The following is a 12,705-nucleotide window of genomic DNA, read 5'->3' as shown; positions in this document are numbered from 1 at the left end:
GGCGCGCTGGTGTGTCCCGGGCTTTAGAGTAGAGAGACAGTTCAACTGTAAGTATGAACGGCAGAAACGGATATTGCCTTCCCTTTAAGTAGAGCGTCAGGGACAGCCTCCCTGGCTTACGGCCATACTAGCCTGAATACGCCCGATCTCGTCCGATCTCGGAAGCTAAGCAGGCTCGGGCCTGGTCAGTACTTGGATGGGAGACCGCCTGGGAATACCAGGTGCTGTAAGCTTTTGCATCTCTTACACACCAGAGGGCGACAAATCACGAGTTTTAACTTTGGATACACGCAATTTCATCATTATTTCAGATTTGACTTCCCCAAATACACAGGCATACAATAGATCTTGTTCTCCAACGTAAACGGTCCCTAGTAACTAGGGTACATTCGTAAATAAATTGAGCATCATGGCTAGAAGTGACTAAATGTTGCCTAATCTTTCTCATCGAGAAATGACACAATTACAGCAACACAAAAAGGAACTCCACCGGACAAAGTTCAGTGCTCACAAGGAGCCTCATTCAACACACACGGTTCCATTCCCATTCATGCAAAGCACGAAAGTGTAAAACTTGGGAACATACTTGAGAGCAAAGATCACATTCAATCTCATTCAAGGCACGGATGTGAATGCAACGGGATGAAATTACTGAAATGATGCCTGCCCTCGAACTGTGATGATGGACTACCCGACTCGCCAATAATATTGGGTTCTGGTGTATTGAAATACAGGAGCTGCTGGATTTGTGTGTTTTCTTACCCCCTCACCATAGTTTGTCAAATGTTTAAACAACTGAACTTATATTCAAGGTTTGTTTCTCTTCATATGTTTTACTGGTTTACATTTGTCTCAGCAACCTGTTGAATGATTCTTCTGCTTTCAAAACAAAATGACAACAGGATGAATGCACACACTTGAAAATACAATACATGCAATGTTATGCATCATAGTGATGCAACCTCCTTTCAGTTTCATACTGCATGTCAATTGAAATCCTTACTGAAATGCACACCTTCTCAAGATTGCGCTTGACTGGCGTGTCAGGCACTCAATTACAGCTGTTTTATCAAGACAATGTGTTCGTTTTGTAATATATAGTTCCGGTCTGGTGTGGCACCCCAGCTAACGCACAACGTTGCCACAACGCTGCCACAACGTGGCGTGTTAGCAGGGACTGTCTGCGGCGCGCTGGTGTGTCCCGGGCTTTAGAGTAGAGAGACAGTTCAACTGTAAGTATGAACGGCAGAAACGGATATTGCCTTCCCTTTAAGTAGAGCGTCAGGGACAGCCTCCCTGGCTTACGGCCATACTAGCCTGAATACGCCCGATCTCGTCCGATCTCGGAAGCTAAGCAGGCTCTGGCCTGGTCAGTACTTGGATGGGAGACCGTCTGGGAATACCAGGTGCTGTAAGCTTTTGCATCTTTTACACACCAGAGGGCGACAAATCACGAGTTTTAACTTTGGATACACGCAATTTCATCATTATTTCAGATTTGACTTCCCCAAATACACAGGCATACAATAGATCTTGTTCTCCAACGTAAACGGTCCCTAGAAACTAGGGTACATTCGTAAATAAATTGAGCATCATGGCTAGAAGTGACTAAATGTTGCCTAATCTATCTCATCGAGAAATGACACAATTACAGCAACACAAAAAGGAACTCCACCGGACAAAGTTCAGTGCTCACAAGGAGCCTCATTCAACACACACGGTTCCATTCCCATTCATGCAAAGCACGAAAGTGTAAAACTTGGGAACATACTTGAGAGCAAAGATCACATTCAATCTCATTCAAGGCACGGATGTGAATGCAACGGGATGAAATAACTGAATTGATGCCTGCCCTCGAACTGTGATGATGGACTACCCGACTCGCCAATAATATTGGCTTCTGGTGTATTGAAATACAGGAGCTGCTGGATGTGTGTGTTTTCTTACCCCCTCACCATAGTTTGTCAAATGTTTAAACAACTGAATTTATATTCAAGGTTTGTTTCTCTTCATATGTTTTACTGGTTTACATTTGTCTCAGCAACCTGTTGAATGATTCTTCTGCTTTCAAATTAAAATGACAACAGGATGAATGCACACACTTGAAAATACAATACATGCAATGTTATGCATCATAGTGATGCAACCTCCTTTCAGTTTCATACTGCATGTCAATTGAAATCCTTACTGAAATGCACACCTTCTCAAGATTGCGCTTGACTGGCGTGTCAGGCACTCAATTACAGCTGTTTTATCAAGACAATGTGTTCGTTTTGTAATACATAGTTCCGGTCTGGTGTGGCACCCCAGCTAACGCACAACGTTGCCACAATGTTGCCACAACGTGGCGTGTTAGCAGGGACTGTCTGCGGCGCGCTGGTGTGTCCCGGGCTTTAGAGTAGAGAGACAGTTCAACTGTAAGTATGAACGGCAGAAACGGATATTGCCTTCCCTTTAAGTAGAGCGTCAGGGACAGCCTCCCTGGCTTACGGCCATACTAGCCTGAATACGCCCGATCTCGTCCGATCTCGGAAGCTAAGCAGGCTCGGGCCTGGTCAGTACTTGGATGGGAGACCGCCTGGGAATACCAGGTGCTGTAAGCTTTTGCATCTTTTACACACCAGAGGGCGACAAATCACGAGTTTTAACTTTGGATACACGCAATTTCATCATTATTTCAGATTTGACTTCCCCAAATACACAGGCATACAATTGATCTTGTTCTCCAACGTAAACGGTCCCTAGTAACTAGGGTACATTCGTAAATAAATTGAGCATCATGGCTAGAAGTGACTAAATGTTGCCTAATCTTTCTCATCGAGAAATGACACAATTACAGCAACACAAAAAGGAACTCCACCGGACAAAGTTCAGTGCTCACAAGGAGCCTCATTCAACACACACGGTTCCATTCCCATTCATGCAAAGCACGAAAGTGTAAAACTTGGGAACATACTTGAGAGCAAAGATCACATTCAATCTCATTCAAGGCACGGATGTGAATGCAACGGGATGAAATTACTGAAATGATGCCTGCCCTCGAACTGTGATGATGGACTACCCGACTCGCCAATAATATTGGGTTCTGGTGTATTGAAATACAGGAGCTGCTGGATTTGTGTGTTTTCTTACCCCCTCACCATAGTTTGTCAAATGTTTAAACAACTGAACTTATATTCAAGGTTTGTTTCTCTTCATATGTTTTACTGGTTTACATTTGTCTCAGCAACCTGTTGAATGATTCTTCTGCTTTCAAAACAAAATGACAACAGGATGAATGCACACACTTGAAAATACAATACATGCAATGTTATGCATCATAGTGATGCAACCTCCTTTCAGTTTCATACTGCATGTCAATTGAAATCCTTACTGAAATGCACACCTTCTCAAGATTGCGCTTGACTGCCGTGTCAGGCACTCAATTACAGCTCTATTATCAAGACAATGTGTTCGTTTTGTAAAATATAGTTCCGGTCTGGTGTGGCACCCCAGCTAACGCACAACGTTGCCACAACGTTTCGTGTTAGCAGGGACTGTCTGCAGCGTGCTGGTGTGTCCCGGACTTTAGAGTAGAGAGACAGTTCAACTGCAAGTATGAGTGGCAGAAACGGATATTGCCTTCCCTTTAAGTAGAGGGTCAGGGACAGCCTCCCTGGCTTACGGCCATACTAGTCTGAATACGCCCGATCTCGTCCGATCTCGGAAGCTAAGCAGGTTCGGGCCTGGTTAGTACTTGGATGGGAGACCGCCTGGGAATACCAGGTGCTGTAAGCTTTTGCATCTTTTACACACCAGAGGGCGACAAATCACGAGTTTTAACTTTGGATACACGCAATTTCATCATTATTTCAGATTTGACTTCCCCAAATTCACAGGCATACAATAGATCTTGTTCTCCAACGTAAACGGTCCCTAGTAACTAGGGTACATTCGTAAATAAATTGAGCATCATGGCTGGAAGTGACTAAATGTTGCCTAATCTTTCTCATCGAGAAATGACACAATTACAGCAACACAAAAAGGAACTCCACCGGGAAATGTTCAGTGTTCACAAGGAGCCTCATTCAACACACACGGTTCCATTCCCATTCATGCAAAGCACGAAAGTGTAAAACTTGGGAACATACTTGAGAGCAAAGATCACATTCAATCTCATTCAAGGCACGGATGTGAATGCAACGGGATGAAATTACTGAAATGATGCCTGCCCTCGAACTGTGATGATGGACTACCCGACTCGCCAATAATATTGGGTTCTGGTGTATTGAAATACAGGAGCTGCTGGATTTGTGTGTTTTCTTACCCCCTCACCATAGTTTGTCAAATGTTTAAACAACTGAACTTATATTCAAGGTTTGTTTCTCTTCATATGTTTTACTGGTTTACATTTGTCTCAGCAACCTGTTGAATGATTCTTCTGCTTTCAAAACAAAATGACAACAGGATGAATGCACACACTTGAAAATATAATACATGCAATGTTATGCATCATAGTGATGCAACCTCCTTTCAGTTTCATACTGCATGTCAATTGAAATCCTTACTGAAATGCACACCTTCTCAAGATTGCGCTTGACTGGCGTGTCAGGCACTCAATTACAGCTGTTTTATCAAGACAATGTGTTCGTTTTGTAAAATATAGTTCCGGTCTGGTGTGGCACCCCAGCTAACGCACAACGTTGCCACAACGTTGCCACAACGTTTCGTGTTAGCAGGGACTGTCTGCGGCGCGCTGGTGTGTCCCGGACTTTAGAGTAGAGAGACAGTTCATTTGCAAGTATCAGCGGCAGAAACGGATATTGCCTTCCCTTTAAGTAGAGCGTCAGGGACAGCCTCCCTGGCTTACGGCCATACTAGCCTGAATACGCCCGATCTCGGAAGCTAAGCAGGCTCGGGCCTGGTCAGTACTTGGATGGGAGACCGCCTGGGATTACCAGGTGCTGTAAGCTTTTGCATCTTTTACACACCAGAGGGCGACAAATCACGAGTTTTAACTTTGGATACACGCAATTTCATCATTATTTCACATTTGACTTCCCCAAATACACAGGCATACAATAGATCTTGTTCTCCAACGTAAACGGTCCCTAGTAACTAGGGTACATTCGTAAATAAATTGAGCATCATGGCTAGAAGTGACTAAATGTTGCCTAATCTTTCTCATCGAGAAATGACACAATTACAGCAACACAAAAAGGAACTCCACCGGACAAAGTTCAGTGCTCACAAGGAGCCTCATTCAACACACACGGTTCCATTCCCATTCATGCAAAGCACGAAAGTGTAAAACTTGGGAACATACTTGAGAGCAAAGATCACATTCAATCTCATTCAAGGCACGGATGTGAATGCAACGGGATGAAATTACTGAAATGATGCCTGCCCTCGAACTGTGATGATGGACTACCCGACTTGCCAATAATATTGGGTTCTGGTGTATTGAAATACAGGAGCTGCTGGATTTGTGTGTTTTCTTACCCCCTCACCATAGTTTGTCAAATGTTTAAACAACTGAACTTATATTCAAGGTTTGTTTCTCTTCATATGTTTTACTGGTTTACATTTGTCTCAGCAACCTGTTGAATGATTCTTCTGCTTTCAAAACAAAATGACAACAGGATGAATGCACACACTTGAAAATACAATACATGCAATGTTATGCATCATAGTGATGCAACCTCCTTTCAGTTTCATACTGCATGTCAATTGAAATCCTTACTGAAATGCACACCTTCTCAAGATTGCGCTTGACTGGCGTGTCAGGCACTCAATTACAGCTGTATTATCAAGACAATGTGTTCGTTTTGTAAAATATAGTTCCGGTCTGGTGTGGCACCCCAGCTAACGCACAACGTTGCCACAACGTTTCGTGTTAGCAGGGACTGTCTGCGGCGCGCTGGTGTGTCCCGGACTTTAGAGTAGAGAGACAGTTCAACTGCAAGTATGAGCGGCAGAAACGGATATTGCCTTCCCTTTAAGTAGAGCGTCAGGGACAGCCTCCCTGGCTTACGGCCATACTAGCCTGAATACGCCCGATCTCGTCCGATCTCGGAAGCTAAGCAGGCTCGGGCCTGGTCAGTACTTGGATGGGAGACCGCCTGGGAATACCAGGTGCTGTAAGCTTTTGCATCTTTTACACACCAGAGGGCGACAAATCACGAGTTTTAACTTTGGATACACGCAATTTCATCATTATTTCAGATTTGACTTCCCCAAATACACAGGCATACAATAGATCTTGTTCTCCAACGTAAACGGTCCCTAGTAACTAGGGTACATTCGTAAATAAATTGAGCATCATGGCTAGAAGTGACTAAATGTTGCCTAATCTTTCTCATCGAGAAATGACACAATTACAGCAACACAAAAAGGAACTCCACCGGACAAAGTTCAGTGCTCACAAGGAGCCTCATTCAACACACACGGTTCCATTCCCATTCATGCAAAGCACGAAAGTGTAAAACTTGGGAACATACTTGAGAGCAAAGATCACATTCAATCTCATTCAAGGCACGGATGTGAATGCAACGGGATGAAATTACTGAAATGATGCCTGCCCTCGAACTGTGATGATGGACTACCCGACTCGCCAATAATATTGGGTTCTGGTGTATTGAAATACAGGAGCTGCTGGATTTGTGTGTTTTCTTACCCCCTCACCATAGTTTGTCAAATGTTTAAACAACTGAACTTATATTCAAGGTTTGATTCTCTTCATATGTTTTACTGGTTTACATTTGTCTCAGCAACCTGTTGAATGATTCTTCTGCTTTCAAAACAAAATGACAACAGGATGAATGCACACACTTGAAAATACAATACATGCAATGTTATGCATCATAGTGATGCAACCTCCTTTCAGTTTCATACTGCATGTCAATTGAAATCCTTACTGAAATGCACACCTTCTCAAGATTGCGCTTGACTGGCGTGTCAGGCACTCAATTACAGCTGTTTTATCAAGACAATGTGTTCGTTTTGTAATATATAGTTCCGGTCTGGTGTGGCACCCCAGCTAACGCACAACGTTGCCACAATGTTGCCACAACGTGGCGTGTTAGCAGGGACTGGCTGCGGCGCGCTGGTGTGTCCCGGGCTTTAGAGTAGAGAGACAGTTCAACTGCAAGTATGAGCGGCAGAAACGGATATTGCCTTCCCTTTAAGTAGAGCGTCAGGGACAGCCTCCCTGGCTTACGGCCATACTAGCCTGAATACGCCCGATCTCGTCCGATCTCGGAAGCTAAGCAGGCTCGGGCCTGGTCAGTACTTGGATGGGAGAGCGCCTGGGAATACCAGGTGCTGTAAGCTTTTGCATCTTTTACACACCAGAGGGCGACAAATCACGATTTTTAACTTTGGATACGCGCAATTTCATCATTATTTCAGATTTGACTTCCCCAAATACACAGGCATACAATAGATCTTGTTCTCCAACGTAAACGGTCCCTAGTAACTAGGGTACATTCGTAAATAAATTGAGCATCATGGCTAGAAGTGACTAAATGTTGCCTAATCTTTCTCATCGAGAAATGACACAATTACAGCAACACAAAAAGGAACTCCACCGGACAAAGTTCAGTGCTCACAAGGAGCCTCATTCAACACACACGGTTCCATTCCCATTCATGCAAAGCACGAAAGTGTAAAACTTGGGAACATACTTGAGAGCAAAGATCACATTCAATCTCATTCAAGGCACGGATGTGAATGCAACGGGATGAAATTACTGAAATGATGCCTGCCCTCGAACTGTGATGATGGACTACCCGACTCGCCAATAATATTGGGTTCTGGTGTATTGAAATACAGGAGCTGCTGGATTTGTGTGTTTTCTTACCCCCTCACCATAGTTTGTCAAATGTTTAAACAACTGAACTTATATTCAAGGTTTGTTTCTCTTCATATGTTTTACTGGTTTACATTTGTCTCAGCAACCTGTTGAATGATTCTTCTGCTTTCAAAACAAAATGACAACAGGATGAATGCACACACTTGAAAATACAATACATGCAATGTTATGCATCATAGTGATGCAACCTCCTTTCAGTTTCATACTGCATGTCAATTGAAATCCTTACTGAAATGCACACCTTCTCAAGATTGCGCTTGACTGGCGTGTCAGGCACTCAATCACAGCTGTTTTATCAAGACAATGTGTTCGTTTTGTAATATATAGTTCCGGTCTGGTGTGGCACCCCAGCTAACGCACAACGTTGCCACAATGTTGCCACAACGTGGCGTGTTAGCAGGGACTGGCTGCGGCGCGCTGGTGTGTCCCGGGCTTTAGAGTAGAGAGACAGTTCAACTGTAAGTATGAACGGCAGAAACGGATATTGCCTTCCCTTTAAGTAGAGCGTCAGGGACAGCCTCCCTGGCTTACGGCCATACTAGCCTGAATACGCCCGATCTCGTCTGATCTCGGAAGCTAAGCAGGCTCGGGCCTGGTCAGTACTTGGATGGGAGACCGCCTGGGAATACCAGGTGCTGTAAGCTTTTGCATCTTTTACACACCAGAGGGCGACAAATCACGAGTTTTAACTTTGGATACACGCAATTTCATCATTATTTCAGATTTGACTTCCCCAAATACACAGGCATCCAATAGATCTTGTTCTCCAACGTAAACGGTCCGTAGTAACTAGGGTACATTCGTAAATAAATTGAGCATCATGGCTAGAAGTGACTAAATGTTGCCTAATCTTTCTCATCGAGAAATGACACAATTACAGCAACACAAAAAGGAACTCCACCGGACAAAGTTCAGTGCTCACAAGGAGCCTCATTCAACACACACGGTTCCATTCCCATTCATGCAAAGCACGAAAGTGTAAAACTTGGGAACATACTTGAGAGCAAAGATCACATTCAATCTCATTCAAGGCACGGATGTGAATGCAACGGGATGAAATTACTGAAATGATGCCTGCCCTCGAACCCGGATGATGGACTACCCGACTCGCCAATAATATTGGGTTCTGGTGTATTGAAATACAGGAGCTGCTGGATTTGTGTGTTTTCTTACCCCCTCACCATAGTTTGTCAAATGTTTAAACAACTGAACTTATATTCAAGGTTTGTTTCTCTTCATATGTTTTACTGGTTTACATTTGTCTCAGCAACCTGTTGAATGATTCTTCTGCTTTCAAAACAAAATGACAACAGGATGAATGCACACACTTGTAAATACAATACATGCAATGTTATGCATCATAGTGATGCAACCTCCTTTCAGTTTCATACTGCATGTCAATTGAAATCCTTACTGAAATGCACACCTTCTCAAGATTGCGCTTGACTGGCGTGTCAGGCACTCAATTACAGCTGTTTTATCAAGACAATGTGTTCGTTTTGTAAAATATAGTTCCGGTCTGGTGTGGCACCCCAGCTAACGCACAACGTTGCCACAACGTTTCGTGTTAGCAGGGACTGTCTGCGGCGCGCTGGTGTGTCCCGGACTTTAGAGTAGAGAGACAGTTCAACTGCAAGTATGAGCGGCAGAAACGGATATTGCCTTCCCTTTAAGTAGAGCGTCAGGGACAGCCTCTCTGGCTTACGGCCATACTAGCCTGAATACGCCCGATCTCGTCCGATCTCGGAAGCTAAGCCGGCTCGGGCCTGGTCAGTACTTGGATGGGAGACCGCCTGGGAATACCAGGTGCTGTAAGCTTTTGCATCTTTTACACACCAGAGGGCGACAAATCACGAGTTTTAACTTTGGATACACGCAATTTCATCATTATTTCAGATTTGACTTCCCCAAATACACAGGCATCCAATAGATCTTGTTCTCCAACGTAAACGGTCCGTAGTAACTAGGGTACATTCGTAAATAAATTGAGCATCATGGCTAGAAGTGACTAAATGTTGCCTAATCTTTCTCATCGAGAAATGACACAATTACAGCAACACAAAAAGGAACTCCACCGGACAAAGTTCAGTGCTCACAAGGAGCCTCATTCAACACACACGGTTCCATTCCCATTCATGCAAAGCACGAAAGTGTAAAACTTGGGAACATACTTGAGAGCAAAGATCACATTCAATCTCATTCAAGGCACGGATGTGAATGCAACGGGATGAAATTACTGAAATGATGCCTGCCCTCGAACTGTGATGATGGACTACCCGACTCGCCAATAATATTGGGTTCTGGTGTATTGAAATACAGGAGCTGCTGGATTTGTGTGTTTTCTTACCCCCTCACCATAGTTTGTCAAATGTTTAAACAACTGAACTTATATTCAAGGTTTGTTTCTCTTCATATGTTTTACTGGTTTACATTTGTCTCAGCAACCTGTTGAATGATTCTTCTGCTTTCAAAACAAAATGACAACAGGATGAATGCACACACTTGAAAATACAATACATGCAATGTTATGCATCATAGTGATGCAACCTCCTTTCAGTTTCATACTGCATGTCAATTGAAATCCTTACTGAAATGCACACCTTCTCAAGATTGCGCTTGACTGGCGTGTCAGGCACTCAATTACAGCTGTATTATCAAGACAATGTGTTCGTTTTGTAAAATATAGTTCCGGTCTGGTGTGGCACCCCAGCTAACGCACAACGTTGCCACAACGTTTCGTGTTAGCAGGGACTGTCTGCGGCGCGCTGGTGTGTCCCGGACTTTAGAGTAGAGAGACAGTTCAACTGCAAGTATGAGCGGCAGAAACGGATATTGCCTTCCCTTTAAGTAGAGCGTCAGGGACAGCTTACGGCCATACTAGCCTGAATACGTCCGATCTCAGAAGCTAAGCAGGCTCGGGCCTGGTCAGTACTTGGATGGGAGACCACCTGGGAATACCAGGTGCTGTAAGCTTTTGCATCTTTTACACACCAGAGGGCGACAAATCACGAGTTTTAACTTTGGATACACGCAATTTCATTATTATTTCAGATTTGACTTCCCCAAATACACAGGCATCCAATAGATCTTGTTCTCCAACGTAAACGGTCCGTAGTAACTAGGGTACATTCGTAAATAAATTGAGCATCATGGCTAGAAGTGACTAAATGTTGCCTAATCTTTCTCATCGAGAAATGACACAATTACAGCAACACAAAAAGGAACTCCACCGGACAAAGTTCAGTGCTCACAAGGAGCCTCATTCAACACACACGGTTCCATTCCCATTCATGCAAAGCACGAAAGTGTAAAACTTGGGAACATACTTGAGAGCAAAGATCACATTCAATCTCATTCAAGGCACGGATGTGAATGCAACGGGATGAAATTACTGAAATGATGCCTGCCCTCGAACTGTGATGATGGACTACCCGACTCGCCAATAATATTGGGTTCTGGTGTATTGAAATACAGGAGCTGCTGGATTTGTGTGTTTTCTTACCCCCTCACCATAGTTTGTCAAATGTTTAAACAACTGAACTTATATTCAAGGTTTGTTTCTCTTCATATGTTTTACTGGTTTACATTTGTCTCAGCAACCTGTTGAATGATTCTTCTGCTTTCAAAACAAAATGACAACAGGATGAATGCACACACTTGAAAATACAATACATGCAATGTTATGCATCATAGTGATGCAACCTCCTTTCAGTTTCATACTGCATGTCAATTGAAATCCTTACTGAAATGCACACCTTCTCAAGATTGCGCTTGACTGGCGTGTCAGGCACTCAATTACAGCTGTATTATCAAGACAATGTGTTCGTTTTGTAAAATATAGTTCCGGTCTGGTGTGGCACCCCAGCTAACGCACAATGTTGCCACAACGTTTCGTGTTAGCAGGGACTGTCTGCGGCGCGCTGGTGTGTCCCGGACTTTAGAGTAGAGAGACAGTTCAACTGCAAGTATGAGCGGCAGAAACGGATATTGCCTTCCCTTTAAGTAGAGCGTCAGGGACAGCTTACGGCCATACTAGCCTGAATACGTCCGATCTCAGAAGCTAAGCAGGCTCGGGCCTGGTCAGTACTTGGATGGGAGACCGCCTGGGAATACCAGGTGCTGTAAGCTTTTGCATCTTTTACACACCAGAGGGCGACAAATCACGAGTTTTAACTTTGGATACACGCAATTTCATCATTATTTCAGATTTGACTTCCCCAAATACACAGGCATACAATAGATCTTGTTCTCCAACGTAAACGGTCCCTATTAACTAGTGTACATTTGTAAATAAATTGAGCATCATGGCTAGAAGTGACTAAATGTTGCCTAATCTTTCTCATCGAGAAATGACACAATTACAGCAACACAAAAAGGAACTCCACCGGACAAAGTTCAGTGCTCACAAGGAGCCTCATTCAACACACACGGTTCCATTCCCATTCATACAAAGCACGAAAGTGTAAAACTTGGGAACATACTTGAGAGCAAAGATCACATTCAATCTCATTCAAGGCACGGATGTGAATGCAACGGGATGAAATTACTGAAATGATGCCTGCCCTCGAACTGTGATGATGGACTACCCGACTCGCCAATAATATTGGGTTCTGGTGTATTGAAATACAGGAGCTGCTGGATTTGTGTGTTTTCTTACCCCCTCACCATAGTTTGTCAAATGTTTAAACAACTGAACTTATATTCAAGGTTTGTTTCTCTTCATATGTTTTACTGGTTTACATTTGTCTCAGCAACCTGTTGAATGATTCTTCTGCTTTCAAAACAAAATGACAACAGGATGAATGCACACACTTGAAAATACAATACATGCAATGTTATGCATCATAGTGATG

General features: G+C 43.5%; 8 non-coding genes and 3 pseudogenes across 8 annotated transcripts; all 11 read left to right on the top strand.

Annotated features, from left to right (window-relative positions):
• Nucleotides 1-114: 114 nt before the first annotated feature.
• Nucleotides 115-233, top strand: LOC136741356 (5S ribosomal RNA). The gene has a single exon (XR_010814052.1). It is a non-coding gene; the product is annotated as a 5S ribosomal RNA (ribosomal RNA).
• A 1,066-nt stretch (nt 234-1,299) lies between these two features.
• Nucleotides 1,300-1,418, top strand: LOC136741555 (5S ribosomal RNA). Its single transcript, XR_010814242.1, has one exon. It is a non-coding gene; the product is annotated as a 5S ribosomal RNA (ribosomal RNA).
• A 1,066-nt stretch (nt 1,419-2,484) lies between these two features.
• LOC136741355 (5S ribosomal RNA) lies at nt 2,485-2,603 on the top strand. The gene has a single exon (XR_010814051.1). It is a non-coding gene; the product is annotated as a 5S ribosomal RNA (ribosomal RNA).
• Nucleotides 2,604-3,658: 1,055 nt separating this feature from the next.
• Nucleotides 3,659-3,777, top strand: LOC136741524 (5S ribosomal RNA). Its single transcript, XR_010814213.1, has one exon. It is a non-coding gene; the product is annotated as a 5S ribosomal RNA (ribosomal RNA).
• A 1,066-nt stretch (nt 3,778-4,843) lies between these two features.
• On the top strand, nt 4,844-4,952 carry LOC136741729 (uncharacterized; annotated as a pseudogene).
• A 1,055-nt stretch (nt 4,953-6,007) lies between these two features.
• On the top strand, nt 6,008-6,126 carry LOC136741354 (5S ribosomal RNA). Its single transcript, XR_010814050.1, has one exon. It is a non-coding gene; the product is annotated as a 5S ribosomal RNA (ribosomal RNA).
• Nucleotides 6,127-7,192: 1,066 nt separating this feature from the next.
• LOC136741628 (5S ribosomal RNA) lies at nt 7,193-7,311 on the top strand. The gene has a single exon (XR_010814312.1). It is a non-coding gene; the product is annotated as a 5S ribosomal RNA (ribosomal RNA).
• Nucleotides 7,312-8,377: 1,066 nt separating this feature from the next.
• LOC136741434 (5S ribosomal RNA) lies at nt 8,378-8,496 on the top strand. The gene has a single exon (XR_010814127.1). It is a non-coding gene; the product is annotated as a 5S ribosomal RNA (ribosomal RNA).
• A 1,055-nt stretch (nt 8,497-9,551) lies between these two features.
• On the top strand, nt 9,552-9,670 carry LOC136741572 (5S ribosomal RNA). Its single transcript, XR_010814258.1, has one exon. It is a non-coding gene; the product is annotated as a 5S ribosomal RNA (ribosomal RNA).
• Nucleotides 9,671-10,716: 1,046 nt separating this feature from the next.
• Nucleotides 10,717-10,825, top strand: LOC136741735 (uncharacterized; annotated as a pseudogene).
• Nucleotides 10,826-11,871: 1,046 nt separating this feature from the next.
• LOC136741738 (uncharacterized) lies at nt 11,872-11,980 on the top strand (annotated as a pseudogene).
• Nucleotides 11,981-12,705: the final 725 nt, after the last annotated feature.

Source organism: Amia ocellicauda, unplaced genomic scaffold (genome assembly GCF_036373705.1).
Source record: "Amia ocellicauda isolate fAmiCal2 unplaced genomic scaffold, fAmiCal2.hap1 HAP1_SCAFFOLD_68, whole genome shotgun sequence".
NCBI classification, from domain to species: Eukaryota; Metazoa; Chordata; class Actinopteri; order Amiiformes; family Amiidae; genus Amia; species Amia ocellicauda.
Note: the sequence above shows the minus strand (reverse complement) of the source record. Positions and strands in the feature narration are given on the sequence as shown.